At 42.9% G+C, this 23,763-nt stretch overlaps 1 pseudogene; it reads left to right on the forward strand.

Annotated features, from left to right (window-relative positions):
* The window catches only part of LOC137535840 (uncharacterized), a 117,369-nt pseudogene extending 106,162 nt beyond the window's left edge, over positions 1 to 11,207 (forward strand).
* Positions 11,208 to 23,763: the final 12,556 nt, after the last annotated feature.

The following is a 23,763-nucleotide window of genomic DNA, read 5'->3' on the forward strand; positions in this document are numbered from 1 at the left end:
GCAGTGGGGAGATTAGTACAGACATGGGTATGGGGGAGCAGTGGGGAGATTAGTACAGACGTGGGTATGGGGGTGCAGTGGGGGATTAGTACAGACATGGGGTATGGGGGAGCAGTGGAGGGATTAGTACAGACATGGGGTATGGGGGAGCAGTGGGGGGATTAGTACAGACATGGGTATGGGGGAGCAGTGTGGAGGTTAGTACAGACATGGGTATGGGGAGCAGTGGGGGGATTAGTACAGACATGGGTATGGAGGAGCAGTGGGGAGATTAGTACAGACATGGGTATGGGGAAGCAGTGTGGAGATTAGTACAGACATGGGTGTGAGAGAGCAGTGGGGAGATTAGTACAGACATGGGTATGGGGGAGCAGTAGGAGATTAGTACAGACATGGGTATGGGGGAGCAGTGGGGGGATTAGTACAGACATGGGTATGGGGAGCAGTGCGGGATTAGTACAGCCATGGGTATGGGGGAGCAGTGGGGAGATTAGTACAGACATGGGTATTGGGGAACAGTGGGGGATTAGTACAGACATGGGTATGGGGGAGCAGTGGGGAATTAGTACAGACATAGGTATGGGGGAGCAGTGGGGAGATTAGTACAGACATGGGTATGGGGAGCAGTGGTGGGATTAGTACAGACATGGGTATGGGGGAGCAGTGGGGAGATTAGTACAGACATGGGTATGGGGAGCAGTGGGGGGATTAGTACAGACATGGGCATGGAGGAGCAGTGGGGGGATTAGTACAGACATGGGTATGGGGAGTAGTGGGGGGATTAGTACAGACATGGGTATGGGGGAGCAGTGGGGGGATTAGTACAGAGATGGGTATGGGGAGCAGTGGTGGGATTAGTACAGACATGGGTATGGGGGAGCAGTGGGGGAATTAGTACAGAGATGGGTATGGGGAGCAGTGGGGGGATTAGTACAGACATGGGTATAGGGAGCAGTGGGGAGATTAGTACAGACATGGGTATGGGGGGAGCAGTGGGGAGATTAGTACCGACATGGGTATGGGGGGAGCAGTGGGGGGATTAGTACAGACATGGGTATGGGGGAGCAGTGGGGGAATTAGTACAGACATGGGTATGGGTGAGCAGTGGGGAGATTAGTACAGACATGGGTATGGGGTAGCAGTGGGGAGATTAGTACAGACATGGGTATGGGGGAGCAGTGGGGGGATTAGTACAGACATGGGTATGGGGAAGCAGTGGGGGGATTAGTACAGACATGGGTATGGGGAGCAGTGGGGGGATTAGTACAGACATGGGTATGGGGGAGCAGTGGGGGGATTAGTACAGACATGGGTATGGGGAGCAGTGGTGGGATTAGTACAGACATGGGTATGGGGGAGCAGGGGGGGATTAGTACAGACATGGGTATGGGGAGCAGTGGAGGGATTAGTACAGACATGGGTATGGGGGAGCAGTGGGGGGATTAGTACAGACATGGGTATGGGTGAGCAGTGGGGGGATTAGTACAGACATGGGTATGGGGGAGCAGTGAGGGATTAGTACAGACATGGGTATGGGGGAGCAGTGGGGGGATTAGTACAGACATGGGTATGGGTGAGCAGTGGGGAGATTAGTACAGACATGGGTATGGGGGAGCAGTGGGGGGATTAGTACAGACATGGGTATGGGTGAGCAGTGGGGGGATTAGTATAGACATGGGTATGGGGAAGCAGTGGGGGGATTAGTACAGACATGGGTATGGGGGAGCAGTGGGAGGATTAGTACAGACATGGGTATGGGGGAGCAGTGAGGAGATTAGTACAGACATGGGTATGGGGGAGCAGTGAGGAGATTAGTACAGACATGGGTATGGGGGAGCAGTGGGGAGATTAGTACAGACATGGGTATGGGGGAGCAGTGGGGGGATTAGTACAGACATGGGTATGGGTGAGCAGTGGGGGGATTAGTACAGACATGGGTATGGGGGAGCAGTGAGGGATTAGTACAGACATGGGTATGGGGGAGCAGTGGGGGGATTAGTACAGACATGGGTATGGGTGAGCAGTGGGGAGATTAGTACAGACATGGGTATGGGGGAGCAGTGGGGGGATTAGTACAGACATGGGTATGGGGGAGCAGTGGGAGGATTAGTACAGACATGGGTATGGGGAGCAGTGGGGGATTAGTACAGACATGGGTATGGAGGAGCAGTGGGGGGATTAGTACAGACATGGGTATGGGGGAGCAGTGAGGAGATTAGTACAGACATGGGTATGGGGGAGCAGTGGGGGGATTAGTACAGACATGGGTATGGGGAGCAGTGGGGGGATTAGTACAGACATAGGTATGGGGGAGCAGTGGGGGGATTAGTACAGACATGGGTATGGGCAAACGAATTCCACCTGCAGTTGACTACATCTATAGGCGTTCCTCATATTCCTATGCCATGGAGGTGTAAAATGTTTTGGTTCACTGCCAGCTTCGTACTTTACGTGAAACATGCAGATATATCTAAGATGATGCAGAATTATGTAAATGCTACTGCAAATCTATGAAGTTTGAAAATGGAAAATCAAATGCTTTCACTGCGGCACTGGGGAGCTCTGCTTTCTGTGTTCACATTTTCTATTATCTCTCATTTTTGCACTTAAGGTGAAGAACTGATAAACGTACACACAGTTATTAAAGAGGAAGAAGAAGAGACGTATGTGAGGAGTGATCAGCGGTGTATGAAGGAGGGTGACATAATGAGGACAATTAAAAAGGAGGAAGAGGAGACGTATGTGAGGGTTGATTAGTAGTACATGAAAGAGCGTGGCATGATGGGGACAGTTAAAGAGGAAGAAGTAGAGACATATGTGAGGAGTGATCCGCAGTCTATGAAGGAGGGTGACGTGATGAGGACAAGTAAAAAGGAAGAAGAAGAGACGTATGTGAGGAGTGATCAGCAGTCTATGAAGGAGGGTGACATGATGAGGACAAGTAAAGAGGAAGAAGAAGAGATGTATGTGAAGAGTGATCAGCAGTCTATGGAGGAAGGTGGCATGATGGGGACAATTAAAGAGGAAGAGGCAAATGTGAGGGGTGATCAGCAGTCTATGGAGGAGGGTGACATGATGGGGACAATTAAAGATGAAGAAGAAGAGACATATGTGATGAATGATCAGCAGTCTGTGGAGAAGGGTGACATGATAAGGACTAATACAAAGGAAGAAGAAGAGTTGTATGTGAAGAGTGATCAGCAGTCTATGGAGGAAGGTGGCATAATGGGGACAATTAAAGAGGAAGAGACAAATGCGAGGAGTGATCAGCAGTCTATGGAGGAGGGTGATATGATGAGACCATATAAGGAGGAAGACATTAGTACAGGGATGAGTATTGGTGAGTGATAAACATTATATATTTAAAAGACATATTAGGATAAGAAGTATGTCCCTGCTGGACACAGTATAGATCACATGAAGCCAGTAATTGGGGGAGGGCCTGTAAGACTATGAGAGATGTTTGGGGGAAGGGGAGACTGAAGTTAAAAAGTCCCTTTAACAAACAAACTATGCCCAGTGTGATTATGCCTTCCTAATCAGAAGTTGACTGGGTATGTATTTGGCTGTTGTTGGCTCCACCGACTTTTTCTAACCCTAACACACAATTACTCAATTAGTCAATTACTTAGTCTGTAAGCTGTGGCATCAATAATTTGCATTGAATTTAAACAAATCTGATTGTCTGTGGCTTCACCCCCCTTTCTGAATTTTAACCTCAGTCACCTAATGACCAGCTGTACCAGGTTTGAGGCTTGTGCCATAAACATTGCAAGAATGGCAGCAATGAAATATTCCCCTTGAAAATCAATAAGTTGATTTTGATTGGCTTTTGTAGGCTCCACACACTTTTCTGAATATTAATCCCAGTCACCCAGTGACCAACTGTGCAAAGTTTGAGAACCCTGCCATTAACAGTATAAGAATAGCTGCAGTTTACATTTTCCCAGTGAAATTTGTATTTGTCTCTGTCCACTTTTTGGGGTTATGGGGACAAAAAGTACCCTATATGTTATTGCAGGTAATGTACTATGTGTGTGCCAAATTTCATACAAATCCGTTCAGCCATTGTTGCGTGATCGAGTACCAAACATCCAAACTTTCACATTTATAATATTAGTAAGATTTAATACAGGTGAATGACCACAAATGACCTGCGGTTATGAATGCAACACCAGACATAAGAGGTGAGAGCATACCCTGGTAGCATGGGAAAGGGGGTAAGTGATGGCTGGACATGAGGCTATGAGAAAGTACAGAGGGGAACAGAAGTTGGCACAGTGGGATAGGAGGAGTCATAGAGGGGCACAGGAGGGGCAAATAGGTATACAGGAGGCACAGGAGAACACAGGTGGCCAAAAGTAGGATGCTGGAGGCACAGGGGCACAGTGGAGTCATGGGAGACACTGAGGCACAGGGGCACAGAGGAGGCATGGGAGACACTGAGGCACAGGGGCACAGAGGAGTCATGGGAGACACTGAGGCACGGTGGAGTCATGGAAGACGCTGGAGGCACAGGGGCACAGAGGAGACACTGGAGGCAGAGTGAGCATGCTCTCCACCCCCAAAGCCAGGACATTGATACTTTGCCACCTCCAGTGGCAAAGTATAGACACGCCCCCTGACCATGACGTTGGACAGCATTGACCTAAGCTGTCATTACAGCTGGCTTGGTGTGCAGCTGTGATTGCTCTGCTTACTCTGTATCCTGATCCTCAGCTCTACAGATCATGGCTGGGACATTTTGGGTGAGTCACAGCACAGTGCCTTCCAACCCAAGAGAGACAGTCCCAGCGAAGCTGAGATGGTTGGGAGGCATGAGTAGTAGCTCCACAGTGGGCGGGGTTACACGTCTTGTCCTGCCCTTTTTTTGCTCATCCTTCTTTTGCATTTTGGAGGGAGAATCCACTGCACAGGAAATATAAGAATGAATTCATGCGTTGCAGATTTCTAGACAATTTAACACCAAACAGCAGTTTTCTACCATGAATTATTATATATTATATATTGTGCCATGACTTATAATATTTTATAACTAAGGATTGCCTGGCAGTACCCAGACCAAAGTAATACAGTATGCTCAGGTCCTGCTTGTTGCCAGTAAATTGGTGATATATTTTTCATAGTGATCAGACATATGATTTTACTCGAAAATAAGCTAATGTGACATTTACCTTTATTTTATTATGAACAGGCGCCATCTGCTGTGGTGCCATCCTGTCTGCAAGAAAAGCCCCTCCTCCCTCCCCTCCTGCTGCTTCTCTGCACTCCCAATTACAGAGATCCATAAGCTCTCTGTAATTGAGAGTGCAGGGATGCAGCCCTTAAAGCTCTTCACTTATACTGGTTAGTTTCCTAGCTTCTGGCTTGGGGAATTACTGCAATAAACAAGGGAGGAGGCACGCAACAGGCTTTTCAACTTGAGTTTATCTAAACTTTAGCAAATACACAACGCTTATGGATTTTAGGCAGTAAATATAATAATGGGGTTCTAGGGTGTTCAACACTCAAAAAATCTGCAGTGTTCCTCGTGATCAAACCATTCATTAATGCATCTTCAATCAATAAATCAACTTTCTTCTTAATCACAAACACTGGATCATAATCACACCGCTCTTAGTGTCCCTCAGTCTGCAGTTGCTTAAAAAGACAAAAAATGAGACCGAGAGCCCAATATGGTGTAGTATATAAAATAAAGGAGGTATTGCACACAAACAATAGTGTTATACTCACAAGCATGGGTCGCCGCAAAGGCAACCACTGAAAAGGCAGGTGGGGAGAATTGTGACCTGACCCCACTCAGGCATTAAAAAGTTGCTCTCTGTAGAAAGAAGGAAACACCCCTCCACCATGGGTGGACTAGATCAATAGTAAAACGGGTATCACAAAGGTGCCAACAAGGATAAAATAATTAAAATCCGCTTAAAAATCCGCTTAAAAGGGGGAAGTGGGTGGACTCACCTCCCTCAGGTAAACAATGACCAATGAGACGATACTATAGTATCAGTAACATTTATTGAAACATCTTCAAGGGTGCAACGCATTTCACGGGTCAGTATCCCGCTTCATCAGGCAACCAATTTTGGAGAACACGAAGGGAAACGCAAGAAAAACACAATGCCAGGGGACGCTCGGTACACAACCCAATAACAAGACATTTCTGTCATTGAAACATATAAGTCTTGTTGCATACTGGACAGGTGTCATACAGGTGCAAATGCTGTGAGCAGATCAATCAATCAATCAATCAATCAATCAATAAAGAACTATATAAATACAAAGTTTTATGCAAAAGAATTGTGAACTATGGTCAGTTGATAGAAACTAACAACAATCTAGTGCGATGTAATTCATTAACCCCCTTGGCGGTATGAAAAATACTGCCAGGGGGCAGCGCAGCAGTTTTTTTTTTAATTTTTTTTTTTTAAATCATCCCCCCAGCCCCACCGATCGCCTCCGGCGATAGGCGATCAGGAAATCCCGTTCAAAGAACGGGATTTCCTGGAGGGCTTCCCCCGTCGCCATGGCAAAGTGCTAGCTGTGTCCAGCAAAAAAAAAATTATTTAAATCGGCCCAGCAGGGCCTGAGTGGCACCCTCCGGCGGCTTACCCCGTGTCACACACGGGGTTACCGCTAAGGAGGTTAAAGAGAACCCGAGGTGGGTTTGAAGAATATTATCTGCATACAGAGGCTGGATCTGCCTATACAGCCCAGCCTCTGTTGCTATCCCAAACCCCCCTAAGGTCCCCCTGCACTGTGCAATCCCTCATAAATCACAGCCACGCTGCTGACAAACAGCTTGTCACAGCTGGCTGTGTTTATCTCTGTAGTGTCAGTCTGCTGCTCTCCCCGCCTCCTTCAGAACTCCAGTCCCCGCCTGTCTCCCTTCCCTCCCTGCTGATTGGAGGGAAAGGACGGGGGCAGGGACCGAAGCTGTGCAGGAGGCGGGGGAGCAGCTGAGACTGACACTACAGATGTAAACACAGCCTCACAGCACGGCTGTGATTTATGAGGGATTGCAGAGTGCAGGGGGACCTTAGTGGGGTTTGGAATAGCATCAGAGGCTGGGCTGTATAGGCAGATCCAGCCTCTGTATGCAGATAACATTCTTCAAACCCACCTCGGGTTCTCTTCTGTATGCAGAAAAAAATTCTTTAAACACACCTCGGGTTCTCTTTAAGAACATATCCGATAGGTGTGCAGCATAATCTATAAACCCATGAAGTAAAGCTATGTCTATATAGCAACTTTGGACCACATTTCTGATGAAAAGAGTGCAACAGTTTGAGCTTCTGCTATATATGCAGTTCTATCCTGCAGTACAGTGGCACCCCCTTTATCTGCCTTCAAGATAATGATTTGCTCATTATTGCTCAAGGCTTGTAAAGCTTTCACTTCACCATTATTTCAATTATGCTTCCTCTAGCCCCCATTGTTAGACCACAGACGTTTTACTTCATTCAAGACCAGGCTCTTGCCATGTGCTCTTATTCCTCAATTGCTCTCCCTGCTGTAGTGCAACTGTATCCATAAAACACATATTACGTTGTAGGCTCCTGATAAACTTATAGAAATCTATTTCCCAGTCAAAGTATTCCAACTCAAAGGTTGGAACAAATCCCAATCCTTTGCTCAACACTGACAGCTCTTCAGCAGACAGTACATGGGAAAGACTTTTTTTTCCATATATATGGATTATTAACTTGTTTTCCCTATTGGACAATAATGGGTTAACCCTCATAGGAATATGATGTCATGGGTCAGCTTACCAAAGAGGGGGTTGTCCTTGATGGGTGTGGTGCATTAGGGTGTGGGTGTGGTGCACTGTGTTTTGGGGGGTGCATGCACACCTGATGAAGGGGGTTACCCCGAAACATGTTGTGTATTTGCTACAGTTTAGATAAACGCAAGTTGAGAAGCCTGTTGTGTGCCTTCTCTCTTGTTTATTGCATTACTTGAAGTGGATTGATGACCCACTTGAGGATCGATCACCGGCGACTCAGGATAACCTAACCTGAGCAGGTTACTGTTGGTTACATCTGTCTTGGGGAATTACTGACGTGTAATACACTGATAATGGTTACAGTACATTACTATACACAGATTGGTCACAGTAGGGGTGACTTAGTGTTTCCGGCCTGTAATAAGCTGATAATGGCCACTGTACATTACTGTACACAGATTGGTCACAGTAGGGGTGACTTAGTGTTTCCGGCCTGTAATAAGCTGATAATAGTCACTGTACATTACTATACACAGATTGGTCACAGTAGGGGTGAGTTAGTGTTACTGGCCTGCAATAAGCTGATAATGATCACTTTACATTACTGTACACAGATTGGTTACAGTAGGGGTGACTTAGTGTTACTGACCTGCAATAAGCTGATAATGGTCACTGTGCATTACTGTACACAGATTGATCACAGTAGGGGTGACTTAGTGTTACTGGCCTGTAATAAGCTGATAATGATCACTGTACATTACTGTACACAGATTGATCACAGTAGGGGTGACTTAGTGTTACTGGCCTGTAATAAGCTGATAATGGTCACTGTACATTACTGTACAGAGATTGGTCATAGTAGTGTATACATACATAGGTTTGTTGTCACAAGAGTTAAAAGGGCACTATTGCGAAAAATTTAAAATATATGCAAACATATACAAATAAGAAGTACGTTTTTTTTCCACAGTAAAATGAGCCATAAATTACTTTTCTCCTATGTCGCTGTCACTTACAGTAGGTAATAGAAATCTGACAGAAGTAACAGGTTTTTGCCTAGTCCATCTCTTCATGGGGGATTCTCAGGGATTTATTTATTTTCAAAAGCACTTAGTGAATGGCAGTTGCTCAGTCCAACTGCCAACAAACTGTGTAGCGAGCAGGACAGCTGGCCAGCATCTTTGTTTAAATCCATTTTAGGGAATATCTTTATAAAGAATAAAAGCCTTGCTGATGAAGATGAAGAGATGGATTAGTCCAAAACCTGTCACTTCTTTTAGATTTCTACTACCTAATGTAAGTGACAGCAACACGGGAGAAAAGCAATTTATGGCTCATTTTACTCTGGAAGAAAAATGTACTTCTTATTTGTCTGTTTGCGCATATTTTAAATTTTAAATTTTTTTGCCAAAGTGCCCCTTTAAACATTGCTTCCATTGTCTCATCAGGCTCTACAATTTACAGCGTTTCAATGTACGGCCAATGCTTTTGCTGCAAATACAGCAAATACCACATTTTTCAGGAAATGCATTTGATTGGCTGAGTTCCAAGCTGAATACATTTGTATAAACTTTTCACCAACTTGGAATTCTCAGCAGCTCACTGATCATCCCTAATGATAATTGTTCCTCCCCTCAGAATTCTCTAACAGGAAGTGATGATGTTTCTCTATTTGCAGCGCAGAGTCCCGGCATCAGGAATCTCTCAGAGACTTGTCTCTCTGTATCCACAGATTGCACAACGGATGATGATGTCACTGGACAAGAGTCTCCTGCAGATATCCTGGTTACCCTAAATATACCCCCGGACTCCCCTCACATGTCTAATCCTGAGGGTTCTCATACCCAGCACAGCTCTGCCCCTGCTGGAGGGTCATATTCTTGTTCCATGTGTGGGAAATGTTTTGTTCAGAATTCACATCTTGTCAGACATAAGAGATCTCACACTGGTGAGAAGCCGTATTCATGTGCTGAGTGTGGGAAATGTTTCGGAAGAAAATCAGACCTAGCCGGACATGAGAGGTCTCACACTGGTGAGAAGCCTTATTCATGTGCTGAGTGTGGGAAATGTTTTGGGTTTAAATCATATCTTGTCAGACATGAGAGAACTCACACTGGTGAAAAACCATATTCATGTGCAGAGTGTGGGAAATGTTTTGCATCTAAAGCTGGCTTTATATATCATGAGAGATCTCACACTGGTGAGAAGCCCTATTCATGTGCTGAGTGTGGGAAATGTTTTGCACGGAAGTCGCATCTGGTCAGACATAAGAGATATCACACTGGTGAGGAACCCTATTCATGTGCAGAGTGTGGGAAATGTTTTACATCTAAAGCTGGCCTTATATATCATGAAAGATCTCACACTGGTGAGAAGCCCTATTCATGTGCTGAGTGTGGGAAAAAATTTGGGCTTAAATCAAGTCTTGTCATACATAAAAGGTTTCACACCGGTGAGAAACCCTATTCATGTGCTGAGTGTGGGAAATGTTTTAGCTTTAAATTAAGTCTTGTCAGACATAAGATGTTTCACACTGGTGAGAAGCCCTATTTATGTCTTGAGTGTGGGAAATGTTTTATACAGAAATCACTGCTTATTCGTCATGAAAGATTTCACACTGGTGAGAAACCCTATTCATGTGCTGAGTGTGGGAAATGTTTTGGACAGAAAGGAGACCTTGCCAAGCATGAAAAAATTCATACTGATGAAAAGCCTTATGCTTGTCCTGAGTGTGGGAAATGTTTCACACGTAAAACACATCTGGTCATACATGAGAGATATCACACTGGTGAGAAGCCCTATTCATGTCCTGAGTGTGGGAAATGTTTTTCATCTAAAGCTGGCCTTCTATATCATGAGAGTTCTCACACTGATGAGAAGCCCTATTCATGTGCTGAGTGTGGGAAATGTTTTGTTATAAAATCACATCTTGCCAGACATGAGAGATCTCACACAGGTGAGAAACCCTTTTTATGTGTTGACTGTGGGAAATGTTTTGGAGCTCAAGAAAGTCTTGTTAAACATAAGAGATCTCACACTGGTGAGAAGCCATATTCGTGTGCAGAGTGTGGGAAATGTTTTGCTCAGAAACCACACCTTGTCAAACATAAGAGATCTCACACTGGTGAGAAGCCATATTCGTGTGCAGAGTGTGGGAAATGTTTTAATAAGAAATCAGATCTTGCCAGACATGAGAGAACTCACACTAGTGAGAAGCCCTATTCATGTACCAAGTGCGGGAAATGTTTTGGAGATCAAGGAAGCCTTGTTAAACATAAGAGATCTCACACTGGTCGAAAAAAGCTCAATTCATGAGCAGAGTGTGGGAAATGTTTTGTTCAGAAATCAAATCTTTTCACACATGAGAGATCTCACACAGGTGAAAAGACCAGTTGATGATTTCACTATAGAAAATGTTTTCGGAATAAATTACTGCATATCTTTATTTCTGTTTGTTTTTTTTATCATGATAAATGTCTGATACTTTAATCTCTATGAGTAGTTATGAGTTGAAGTAAAGTCGAAGTATCTTATAATGTGCATACTGCAAACAGGAAAGAAAATATTGCAGTTATTTTAACCAGATGGTAAAACACAATGCAGACATTTAAAGTCAGGCCACAGTAACTTACATTTTGAGTGTAGGTAGTGTAGTATTGAACCTTCAAACATCCATCATTATACTGTATCTCATATAGAGAATTATTAGATTAGAGAAATTGTTGTTGACCACAGGCTTACCTAAAAAAATGATAAGAAGAGTGATAGAGGGAGAAAAAGAAAAATATATAAGGATGTATGTATATGAAGAGCAGAAAGGGGAGCAGAGAAATGAAAGGAGAGAGCAGAGAGGAGGTCTCAAATGGAATCAGACTTTAAAGGATACCCGAACTGAAATGTGACATGATGAGATAGACGTGTATGTACAGTGCCTAGCACAGAAACAACTATGCTGTGTTCCTTTTTTTCTTTCTCTGAGTTAAATATCTAGTTAAAAGAGTTAAATATCTTGTATGTAAGTGGCTGACTCAGTCCTGACTCAGACAGGAAGTGACTACAGTGTGACCCTCACTGATAAGAAATTCCCCTTTTTTACCTCTTTCTTGCTCTCATAAGCCATTTTCTGCTAGGAAAGTGTGTTATAGTTGGAATTTCTTATCAGTGAGGGTCACACTGTAGTTACTTCCTGTCTGAGTCAGGACTGAGTCAGCCACTTACATACCTGATATTTAACTCTTTCAGACAGAGAAAGAAAAAAAGGAACACAGTATAGTTATTTGTGTGCTTGGCACTGTACATACACATGTCTATCTCATCATGTTACATGTCAGCTCGGGTATCCTTTAACTAAGCTCTAGATCTAACGTATTGTGTGTGCTATGAATGAGCTCCTCATTTTCTCCACCCGCATTAGCCATTGTTTCAGGTATAGGGAATCGGTGGTTTTCCACCCATAGTGCACTGGCTGCGCCCAGTAGTCGTGGAAGAATTGACTTGCTATATGCTTCGTCCATGCAGGAGCATACATTGATATTACCAGCAATATCGGTAAATAACAAAATGTCTGATTTGGAGGAATTGCCACAGTGGAATTGGTTGGGGGGCTGTTAGTTTCTTAACTACTTAAGCCTTTTGGATGTAGCTGCTATGTCCAAAATGCTGCCGCTTACCGCCGTGGGTGATTGCATGCATTCCCGCACACGCTTTAGTGCGCGTTCTTGCCGCTGCCCGTTAGACCAGAGATAAGTGACTGGTAACACAGTCCCATTCCCCTAAGTCCCCGCTAGAATGATCGCTGGCTTCTATGAGAAGCCGCAATGATTCTAAGTTACACGTCCAAGCTTCACTTCCTGTAAGCGTAAATAGTACGTTTACTGGACATCTAGAAAAAAAATGATTGAGGCCATCTTGTGGACTGATAGTAAAATTACGCCTGCATACATTTTTTTTTAATAAACAGACCCACACTTGCATCTAAAATTTACTCCTAACTTCCCACTCTCTCCCAAAAATACCCAATTAAAACTTTTAATATCAAAAATAAAAAAAAGCTTGTAAATAGGGATGGACGCAGAACTGAAAAAATGCACCTTTATTTCCAAATAAAATATTGGCGCCATACATTGTGATAGGGACATAATTTAAATGGTGTAATAATTGGAACAAATGGGCAAATAAAATATGTGGGTTTTAATTACGGTAGCCTGTATTATTTTAAAACCATAATGGTTTAAAAATGGGAGAGCCAACGTAATGCATAAGGGCCAATGGCTCCCTTTGCCATTGGCTCTTATACAATGGGCACTGTTATTGGCCTGAGGAAGCTAGCTCAGACCCACAAAATGCATTTATACACATCATGGCGCCTCTTTCCCTTATAACGTGATATTGAGGAACAGTTAAAATATACATCAGGGATGATGGGGGCCGCCCTGTCTCTTTCCATTTGACAAAGTAAAGCTATTTGATATTAGGTAGTTGGCCTTCATTCTAGCAGAAGGGTTTGCGTAAAGGAGATTAATCCAGTTCTACGTTTGGGAGCCTAGTCCCATGTCCTGAAGAGTAGCTCTTATATAACTCCAGGATACCCTGTCAAAGGCCTTCTTGGCGTCCGTAGAGAGAAAAAGCCCCTCTGTGGAAGGCCAATGTACCAATGTCCACCTCTTTTGCTGTATTGTCTCTCCCCTCTCTGCCCGGTACAAAGCCTACCTGGTCTGAGTGAATTAGGGAGGGCAGTAAAGTGGATATTGTACTTGCTATAATGAATAAGCGTAATGGGGTTGTAGCTAGCACAGTTGGCAGGATCCTTGCCTTCTTTGTGTATGATAGTAACATGGGCCTCTAATAACTGGCAGTGTAGAAGGGTGCTACTACCGACTGAGTTAAAGTAATCCTGTACCGTGTCATTTTAGTACCTGTTAAAAAAAATCCCCGTGAGACCACAGCCAGGGGTACGCAGCGCCAGGCCTGTGACTTCCGGCGGGGGGACTAAGTGACCACCCGGGTGGCGGAGGGAGGGGGGGTCAGGCATAGTTTAACAACTTACCTTCTGGCATCTACCGCAGCCTCTTTCTACTTCCTCTCCCAGGCGTTCCTCGCGTTGGTAACAGCACCCCCTATGATGAAGTAACTGCATGTCATCACAGGGGGCGCTGGTACTAACATGAGGGACACCGGGGAGAGGAAGTAGGAAGAGGCTGCGGTGGATCCCAGAAAGTGAGTTGCTAAACCATGCCCGATTCCCCCGCTGCTGTGCCTATCCCTCTGGCTACCTATACTGATTGCACCTGCCTTACTAACCTATACTGGGTGGCTACCTATACTGGAGGCACCTACCTAGCTAACCTATACTGGGGGCACCTACCTATCTAACCTATACTGCGGCACCTACCTAGCTAACGTATACTGGGGGCAACTATACTGGATACCTATACTCAAATAATGGTTGCATGTTTAAATTTTGTCAAAGTATATTAATCTGAATTCAGGGGGTACTTGACTGGAACTGAAGTGTGATAGGGGGTACTTGGGTCGAAAAAGTTGAGAAACGCTGCTCTAAATACATACAGGGTGCGTTTCTCTAAGAAAATGTTCAGCAGTAATTGGGGCAACTAGGGTGTCTTATCTGGTTTAATAGGTTGGAACTCATAGTTCTCAAGGAATAGTTTAATATTACTGTCTTTATGTTTAGAGACGTTACTGTTCTGTCTAGTTCCTTCTATGTTATAAAGACCCTCGTAAAAATGTAGAAAGACTTTTAGTATTTGCCCCTCGAGGCAGCATGCTTGTTTCCTTTATTGTCTGTTATGCTGTTTATTTGCTGTTGTGCTGTGATTTTTTTGAGTCTACAAGCCAGGTTCTTCTTTATTCCATTCATAATATATTTTTTCTGTGTGTAAGATTTGTTTTTTGCTGTGGAATAGAATAGCTCTTGTACCACTTTTCTGGGTCTTTTTAGTTCTATTTCTACAGTTTTTGTTCTTTGTTTTTTGCATTTGTTTTCTAGGAGAGTTATCTTTTGTATGAGAGCATTTAGTTTTCTCTTTCTCTCTTCCTAGCTGCTCACGATCTATAAATTCACTTTTGATGACTGGTTTGTGAGCTTCCCATACCATTAGAGGAGATACCTGTTGAGTGTTATTGTTCTTAAAGGACACCCGAGGAGAAAATAAACTAATGAAATAAGCAATTGTATCTATCTTCCTTCTCCTAAAAATGACTTTTAAGATATTCCACAGTTTTATTTAAATCTATTTTTTAGTTTTTACTGTTTTATGGTTTTTGCTCAATTACACATTCATTGAAGTATGACAGAGCTAAAATCTAAAAACTATTGACTTTAAAGGACTTCCGCAGCCAAATAACAAATCTATTTTTTACTTACCTGGGGCTTCTTCCAGCCCCTTGCAGCCCACTCAGTCCCTCACCGCTGCCCAAGTCCTCTTCCGTGTCCCCACTGACCGGCCGCAATGATTGCCTGCAGGGTCGGTTCAATTTTGGGCACCCGGAATTGGAGTCCGAGTCATTGATTTCAGAAACTGAGGAGTCGGGAGTCGGATGATTTTTGTACAAAATCTACAGCCCTGTTAAGTATTAGACTAAGGAGTTGGAGTCGAGGAGTCCGAGTCAGAGCTATTTTGGGCACCCGGAGTCGGAGTTGGAGTCGGAGTCGTGGTATCATAAACTGAGATGTCGGAGTCAGAGTTGGAGTCGTAACATTTTTGTACCAACTCCACAGCCCTGTGCCCGCGTGTCCACATCATTTGGCACAGTAGACGCTCCAGGTGAGTAAAAAATAGATTTGTTATTTGGGCTTGGAAGTCCTTAAAGTAGTCTCCCGCTCACAGTTAGGATCTTCTAGTAGTTCTGGGTTTTTGCTTCCAATTAAACTGTGATTGTCGTTTTCTATGAACAAAAGGGTTAACGTATACTGGGGCGTGGTCAGAAAGCAATATAATACACACCCTCCTTTCTCCTACCATTTCCACATCTGCTTGAGTGATTAGTAAATGATCAATTCTAGAGTATTTTTGGTGGGGACCAGAGAATGTATTCTTTATCCTGTGGTTGTTGGAATCTCCAAACATCTTTTAGCCTAAGATTGTTTAAGTGAATTTTTTTTTTTATTTGGCCATATGAAAGATTTGATTTACCATTTGATGTGTCTTGGGGAAGTTTGGCGGTACATTTAAATCTCCACCCCAGATGATGATTTCTTTTGCAAAATCTAGTCATTTGTTTGTTGATTGCTCTATGGAAGCTTCTTGCCTCTCATTTGGGGTATACATCGTGGCTATAGTCACTCCCCTATTTCTTACTCGGCCTCATAGGAAAAGATATCTGCTCTTAAAGAAAACCTGAACTGAAAAGTAAAAGTCAAAATAAACATACAGAAGTCATACTTACCTCCTATGCAGTCTACTCCTCAATCCCTTTCTCCTCTCTTGCATCCTATTTGTCCACTGTGATCAAGGGAATTCTCCGTCCTCCGTTTTGAAAATTGCCATTACCCCATAACCGCTTCCTGGTTAGCACACAGTTAAACTGTAACATCGCCCACTTGAGCCATAGGGAAACATGGACATTACCTGGCACATCAGTTGTCCTCTCAGCTATAACTGACAGCAACTGATATTTTACTGACAGCAACTGATAAGTTTCAGTTATGACAAAATGTTGTCAGAACTGGAAGGGATTATTGACAGAAGAAAATGGTGAGCTTCTGAGAGGAACTGATGGGAAGGTAACTATGTAATGTTCATTTGAAGTGGCTGAATGGAGTAAAAGTGGCTGAATGGAGTAATGGTTAAGGGCTCTGCCTCTGACACGGGAGACCAGGGTTCAAATCTCGGCTCTGCCTGTTCAGTAAGCCAGCACCTATTCAGTAGGAGAACCTTTGGCAAGTCTCCCTAACACTGCTACTGCCTATAGAGCGCTCCTAGTGGCTGCAGCTCTGGCGCTTTGAGTCCGCCAGGAGAAAAGCGCGATATAAGTGTTCTGTGTTTGTTGTTGTTTGTTGTTGTTGATTTGAAGTTACCTCATGTGTTTATTTTAAATAATTTTACTCAGTTCAGGTTCCCATTAAGGTCAGTTAATTGCTTTGTTATTTCTAGTTCGCAATCTTTGTGTAATAAAATAATACACCCCTTTAGCTTTCCCAGCTGGTGAGGGAGTGGGAAAACTGCGAGTGTTGGCTCTGTTAGCAAGGTGAGGTATCGAGCTTGCCCAGAAGTACGTCTCCTGCAATAATGCAATAGCTACCTTGTCTCTTTGGTGAATGCGAAGTAGAGAGCTTTCATTTTTTTGTTGTGCCCATTAACGTTCCAAGATTGTATGTTCCAGGTTGAGTCTGTTTTAGGTGAAGCCTGTGCTTTCTGGATCTCTGAGTGAATCTGCATCTTGTGGGGGGGTGGGAGAGGTGAAGGTTATAGAAGAAGAGAAGAGAGAGGATCCTGTTTAGAGGAAAGCCTGTGGTCTAAGGTTTATTCCACTTGTTGTGGCTGTGTATTGGGAGATCGCCAAATGCCCCCTCACGCTGCACAACAGACTGAGTTAGTGGGAGGGTTAGTGCGATAAAATTTACACTTTTGGGGGAAAGTGAAAAGTAGCCAACCAGTATGGCTTATCAGCTGTCTCTAGATGTAGGTCTCAACAACACAGGCGGATAACAGCTATCTAAAAAAAAGTATATTTAGTGGGTAAATGGAATATGGTTTTGTGGCCAACAGTCCCGCTTTAAGGGGTAAGGGCTGGGGCAGTGTAGAGCCCGGGGGGAGTTTGATATGTCATAAGATTCAGGGTCTCTGGATTTTAGGATATGGGGGGAGGGGAAGGGAAGCAAGGAGGGCCGAGGGTCTGTCCATTGAGCTACTGGTAGTAGTAGTTTGTGTGACTTCTCCCAGACATAGAACATCTGCTTTAGGGTTATAGATAAAGATCTAAAGTTGGAAATACCACCTATTCCCTTGAGTAAATTACATAGTGGATCTATGTGTGAGAAGAGGAGATCAGCGAAAAGAAGGCCTTGTAGTAAGGGTTTATCTTCACGCAAGCCAAAGTACATATGTGATAGTTGTGCAGCTAAATAGTACAAATAGCAGTTAGGTAAAGCTATACCACTAGTGTCTTTAGGACATTGTAGAGCTAACAACGCCAAACGATTACTTATTTTGGCCCATAAAAATTGAGCAAGGGGGGAGTTAAGTTTAACCACTTGAGGACCGCGGTCTTATACCCCCCTAAAGATCAATTTTCATAAATTGGGCCACTGCAGCTTTAAGGGCTCACTGCAGGGTCGCACCACTCAGCACACAAGTGATCCCCCCCCCCTTTCTCCCCACCAACAGAGCTCTCTGTTAGTGGGGTCCGATCGCACCCACAATGTTTATTTATTTTTTTTACAAATATTTTTATTTTATTTTTTAATATAAAAATGCCTATTTTTTTTAAATAATTTTCCCTCCCTCCCCCAGTCAGCCTATCACTGCGATCGGCTGTGATAGGCTTCAGCCTATCAATCAGCGTGGAGCGGTCCTGGGGCTGCTGTTCACGCCAATTGGCGTGGAGCAGTCGGCAAGAAGTTACTAAAGGTAGATGGGAAAAGGAAAATGGGAGAATGCAAAGTCACAGAGACTTTTAGGGAGTATCATCATTTTGAACAGGTTAGCTCTACCAACCTCAGTCAAGGGAAGCTTCTCCCAAGCCCTCAGCTTGCCACAAACCGCATGGAGTAAGGGGTCAAGATTAAGTTCAGCAAAATCCTTGCGAGATCTAGAAATTATGATACTAAATGAACTAACCCATTGTAGAGGAAATTTCAGGTTCTTGTGATGGAAGGAATAAATCTAAGGGCATTAGGAAGGACTTGGTCCAATTGATCTTGAGACTCGCAAAATGACCAAAGTTTGTGATAGTAGAGAGAGTATTTTCCAATGAAAGACCAGGGTCTGATAAATATAATATCATATTGTCAGCATACATACTTATTTTCTCATTAATATCATCTTTTTCCCATCTTCGAATCCCAGAGTGTAGTCTGATTAGAGTAGCTAGGGGTTCTAGTGCTAGGTCAAAAAGAAGGGGTGAAAGGGGACACCCCTGACGGGTGCCTCTGTCAGATTCTTATATTAATGCAGAGAAATAATCCCCATCTTGCTTTAAGATAATTATTTCAGTGAATTTCAAGATTTGTGAGTATGAGCAGAATCAGAATTAGATTGTTATAATTTTCAGTATTATTTTTGGAAGCGAGCTGTCTATTCCTACAAGGTTGACATTTAGAAGAAATGTTCATAGGCTATACAGTATTTGTTGTGTTAGTAAGTTTAACCATTTAAGGTCAAGCTATACCCTGCTGAAACTAAAGCCTGCTTTATACGCTAAATGTTAATCACATAGTGTTCACACATATCTAATAAGCTGATCAATAATATACATTTTATTTCAGATTGTATTAAAACAGTTGTTCTATTGTAAGGCCAGAAGCCTTGTGGCGGCCATTACCACTTATAACCACAGGGGGCATCTAGACATCCCTATCTAATTATTAAAGTGAAGTCATGTACATGTATTTTTAGAAATGTTATAAAAAGAACATCATTTGAGTCATAATGTACTAATTTAAAAATAGGTTTGAGTTTTATAACTTCATGTAAAATCCCCTACCCTGACGCCATATTGGAAAAATTACAATAAAAAGGCCTTGCAGGCTAGCACATTTAAGCATCAAGCCTGAAACTCTACTGAGATTGATTGAGGCCTAGCAAGAGACTACCTTCCATTGTGATTCTAGAACCCAAGAGAGGTAATATGCATTATTCTCGGTGAATTCATTGACAATCTATATATATAAAATCGGATGTGTGTGTGTGTGTGTGTGTGTGTATGTGCCGCGATCACGCGAAAACGGCTTGACCGATTTGAACGAAACTTGGTATACAGATCCCTTACTACCTGGGATGATATGTTCTGGGGGTCTCGCGGCCCCCCTGCACACGTGGGCGGAGCTACAAACAGCCAATCAGATTTCACCCATTCAAGTCAATGGAAAAAATGTAAAAGGCTGTCATTCTCACAGTAAACAAGCCAGAGTCCCCACACTTGGCACAGTTGGTCACTTGGTGATCGAGGTTACAAATCCAGGAAAAGTGGGCGGAGCATAAAACAGCCAATCAAATTTCAGCCATTCATTTTAAATGGGAAAATGTAAACTTCAGCCATTCATAGACTGTTAATCGCAGGGTTCTCAAACTTGACACAGTTGGTCACTGGGTGAATGCGATTAAGATTCAAGAAAGTGGGTGGAGCCTACAACAGCCAATCAAAATTCACCTATTGATTACCAAGGGGAATATTTAAACTGCTGCCATTCTTACAACTGTTAATGGCAGAGGCTTCAAACTTGCTACAGTCGGTCTTTGGGTGACTGGGGTCAAAATTCACAAAAGGGGCGGGGCCACAAACAGCCAATCAGATTTCCTTGGTGGATAAACTGCTTCCATTCACACATTTTTGATGTCAGGAACCTGAAAGCTCACAAACTTGGTCATTGAGTGACTGTGTGTCCAGGTTACAAAAAGTGGGCGGAGCCAAAAACAAATTTTACTGGGAAAATATAAACTGTAGCAATTCTTACACCGTTAATGGCAGTGTTCTCAAACTTTGCACAGTTGGCCACTGGGTGAATGAGATTAAGAATTTGGAAGGTAGGTGGAGCCTACAACAGCCAATAAAAATTCACCTTTCGGTTTTCAAAGGGAATATTTAAGCTGCTACCATTCTTATACTGTTAATAGCAGATGCCTCAAACCTGGTACAATTGGCCACTGGGTGATTAGGGTTCAAATTCAGAAAGGGGGCGGAGCCACAAACAGCCAATCAGATTTGTTTATTTTTCAATGGGAATATACAAAGTATTGATACCAAGGACCCCAAAGCTGATAAACTTGATAATTGAGTGACTGTATGTCAAGGTTAGAAAAAGTGTGCGGCGCCAACAACTTAATTTTTTACATGGCAGGGTTCCCAAACTTGACACAATTGGCCACTGGGTGACTGGGATTAATATTCAGAAATGTGGGTGTAGCCTAAAAACAGCCAATCAAAATTTACCTATTGATTTTCAAGGGGAATATTTACATTGCTCCTATTCATACACTCTTAAAGGCAGAGGCCTCAAATCTGGTACAGTCAGTCACTGGGAGACTTGGGTTTAAATTCTGAAAAGGGAGTGTGCCAAAACAGCCAATCAGATTTGTTTAATTTCAATGGTAAAATGCAACTTATTGATGCCAAAGACCCCACAGCTCATAAACTTGGTCATTGAGTGACTGTATGTCAAGGTTAGAAATAGTGGGCAGAGCCAAAAACAACTAACTTTTTACATGGGAAAATATAAATTGCAGCTATTCTTACACTGTTAATGGCAGGGTTCTCAAACTTGACACAGTTGGTAACTGGGGGACTAGGATTAATATTCGGAAAAGTAGGTGGAGCCTACAAGAGCCAATCAAAATTCACCTATTGATTTTCAAGGGGAATATTGAAACTGCTGTCATTCTTACACTGTTAATGGCAGAGGCCTCAAACCTGCTACAGTCCGTCATCAAGTGACTGGGGTTCAAATTCACTAAAGAGGTGGAGCCACAAACAGCCAATCAGATTTGCTTTTTTTTGGATAAACTGCTTCCATTCACACAATTTTGATGCCAGGAACCCAAAAGCTCACAAAATTGGTCATTGAGTAGTGACTGTGTGTCAAGGTTACAAAAGGTGGGTGGAGTCAAAAAGATTTTTCTGGGAAATTGTAAACTGCAGCCCTTCTTCGCTGTTAATGGCAGGGTTCTCAAACTTTGCACAGCTGGTTACTGGGTGACTGGGATTAATATTCAGAAAAGTGGGTGGAGCCTAAAAAAGCCAATCAAAATCACCTGTTGATTTTCAAGGGGAATATTAAAAATGCTACCATTCATTGCACTGTTAATGGCACAAGCCTCAAACCTGGTACAGTTAGTCATTGGGGTTCAAATTTAGAAAAGGGGACAGAGCCACAAACAGTTTCATTTCTTGGGAAAATACAAATTATTGATGCCAAGGACCCCAAGGCTCACAAACTTGGTCATTGAGTGACTGTATGTCCAGGTTACAAAAAGTAGGCGGAGCAAAAACCAAATTTCACTGGGAAAATGTAGACTGCGGGCCTTCTTACACTGTTAATGGCAGGGTTCACAAACTTTGCCCAGATGGTCACTGGGTGACTGAGATTAATATTCAGGGAAGTGGGTGGAGCCTATAATAGCCAATCAAAATTCACCTGTTGATTTTCAAGGGGAATATTTAAATTGCTGCCATTTTTATACTGGTAATAGCAGATGCCTCAAACCTGCTACAGTTGGTCATTGGGTAACTGGAGTTCAAATGCTGGAGAGGGGCAGAGCCACAAACAGCCAATCTGATTTGTTTAATTTCTATGGGAATATACAAATAATTGATGCTAAAGACACCAAAGCTCACAAACTTGGGCATTGAGTGTTTGTGCGTTAGGGTTAGAAGAAGTGGGCGGAACCAACACAAGTCATATACATACCCGGGCAACGCTGGGCAATCAGTGGGTGAAGACAATTACAAATTTCACTGGGAAAATTTAAACTGCAGCCATTCTTACACTGGTAATGGGAGGGTTCTTAAACTTTGCACAGTTGGTCACTCAGTGAATGGGATTAATATTCAAAAAAGTGGGTGGAGCCTACAAAAGTGTATTAAGCTTCACCTATTGCTTTTCAAGGGAATATTTAATTGCTACCATTCTTGCACTCTTAATGGCACAGGCCTCAAACCTGGTACAGTTGGTCATTGGGTGACTGGGGTTCAATTCAGAAAAGGGGGTGGAGCCACAAACAGCCAATCAGATTTTTTCATTTCAATGCAAGTTATTGATGCCAAAGACTACAAAGCTCACAAACTTGGTCATTGAGTAATTGTGTGTTAGGGTTAGAAAAAGTGGTTGGAGCCGACACCAGCCAAATACATTCCCGGGCAACGCCGGGCAATCAGCTAGTTAGTCTATATAAAGGTTAAAGACTTGTCTTTTCACACTTCAGGAGTTTTTTAAGTTTTTTTGGATAACTTTTTTTTATGCTATACTTCATGTACAATCAGGAAGCATTACTATTTAAATGCAATAGCAAGCTTTGGGACAACTACCAAGCTTTGATTGATTAAGATATATCTACTTTAAGTTCTTCATACAAGAATAGAACTATATATATATATATCATTTTTTAAGGATAAAGCTATATTGTGTGTACCATACACTGTACAATCTGGAGACAACAATTATCGATGAAGGATAAAATCTACAGCAGAAGAATTGCTATATTGATATGGACTTGTTTCACTAAAGGAACTTTGAAAATGTATTTTTGGATGATGGACAACAACTGGAGAGATGTATATTCCTGTATATATATATGCTTTATCCATTTTTATAACAATATAATTTTATAAAATTCAGCAGCTGAGTGTTGCGTATTTTTTCCAGAGGTAAACCTGTTAACCTATAAATATTCTGTTTATAGTGAGCAACGCACCCACTACTGACTAATATTGATTGTGACGACTTTTAGGCTGGTCCTTTTAAGTAGTTGGTAATCATTTAAAGCAGATATCGATCAGATATTTGACACCTCTTTGCAGTTCAAAGGTTGATGATCGCCAACCGTTTACTTTAACTCTGGCTACAGATTTAGTATATAATAATTGAACCCATTTTATGTAAGACGGGCCGAAGCCCAGGCGTCTCAATACAGCAAGCAGGTTGTCCCACTCTATGGTATCCAATGCCTTTTCGGCATTGAGATATTATGATCCGGGTACCAATATTAGAGTGGGACGCCTGGAGGTTTAAAAAGAGGTGCCTGAGGTTCGATTGGGAAAAAAAAACCTGATTGGTCATGGGGTACTAAGGATTGGAGAACCGTGCTTCACCTGCGGGCAAGAGTTTTGGCTCGTATTTTGGTATCATTTTGAATCAGGGAGATAGG

The sequence above is a fragment of the Hyperolius riggenbachi genome, chromosome 10 (assembly GCF_040937935.1).
Source record: "Hyperolius riggenbachi isolate aHypRig1 chromosome 10, aHypRig1.pri, whole genome shotgun sequence".
In the NCBI taxonomy this organism is placed as follows: Eukaryota; Metazoa; Chordata; class Amphibia; order Anura; family Hyperoliidae; genus Hyperolius; species Hyperolius riggenbachi.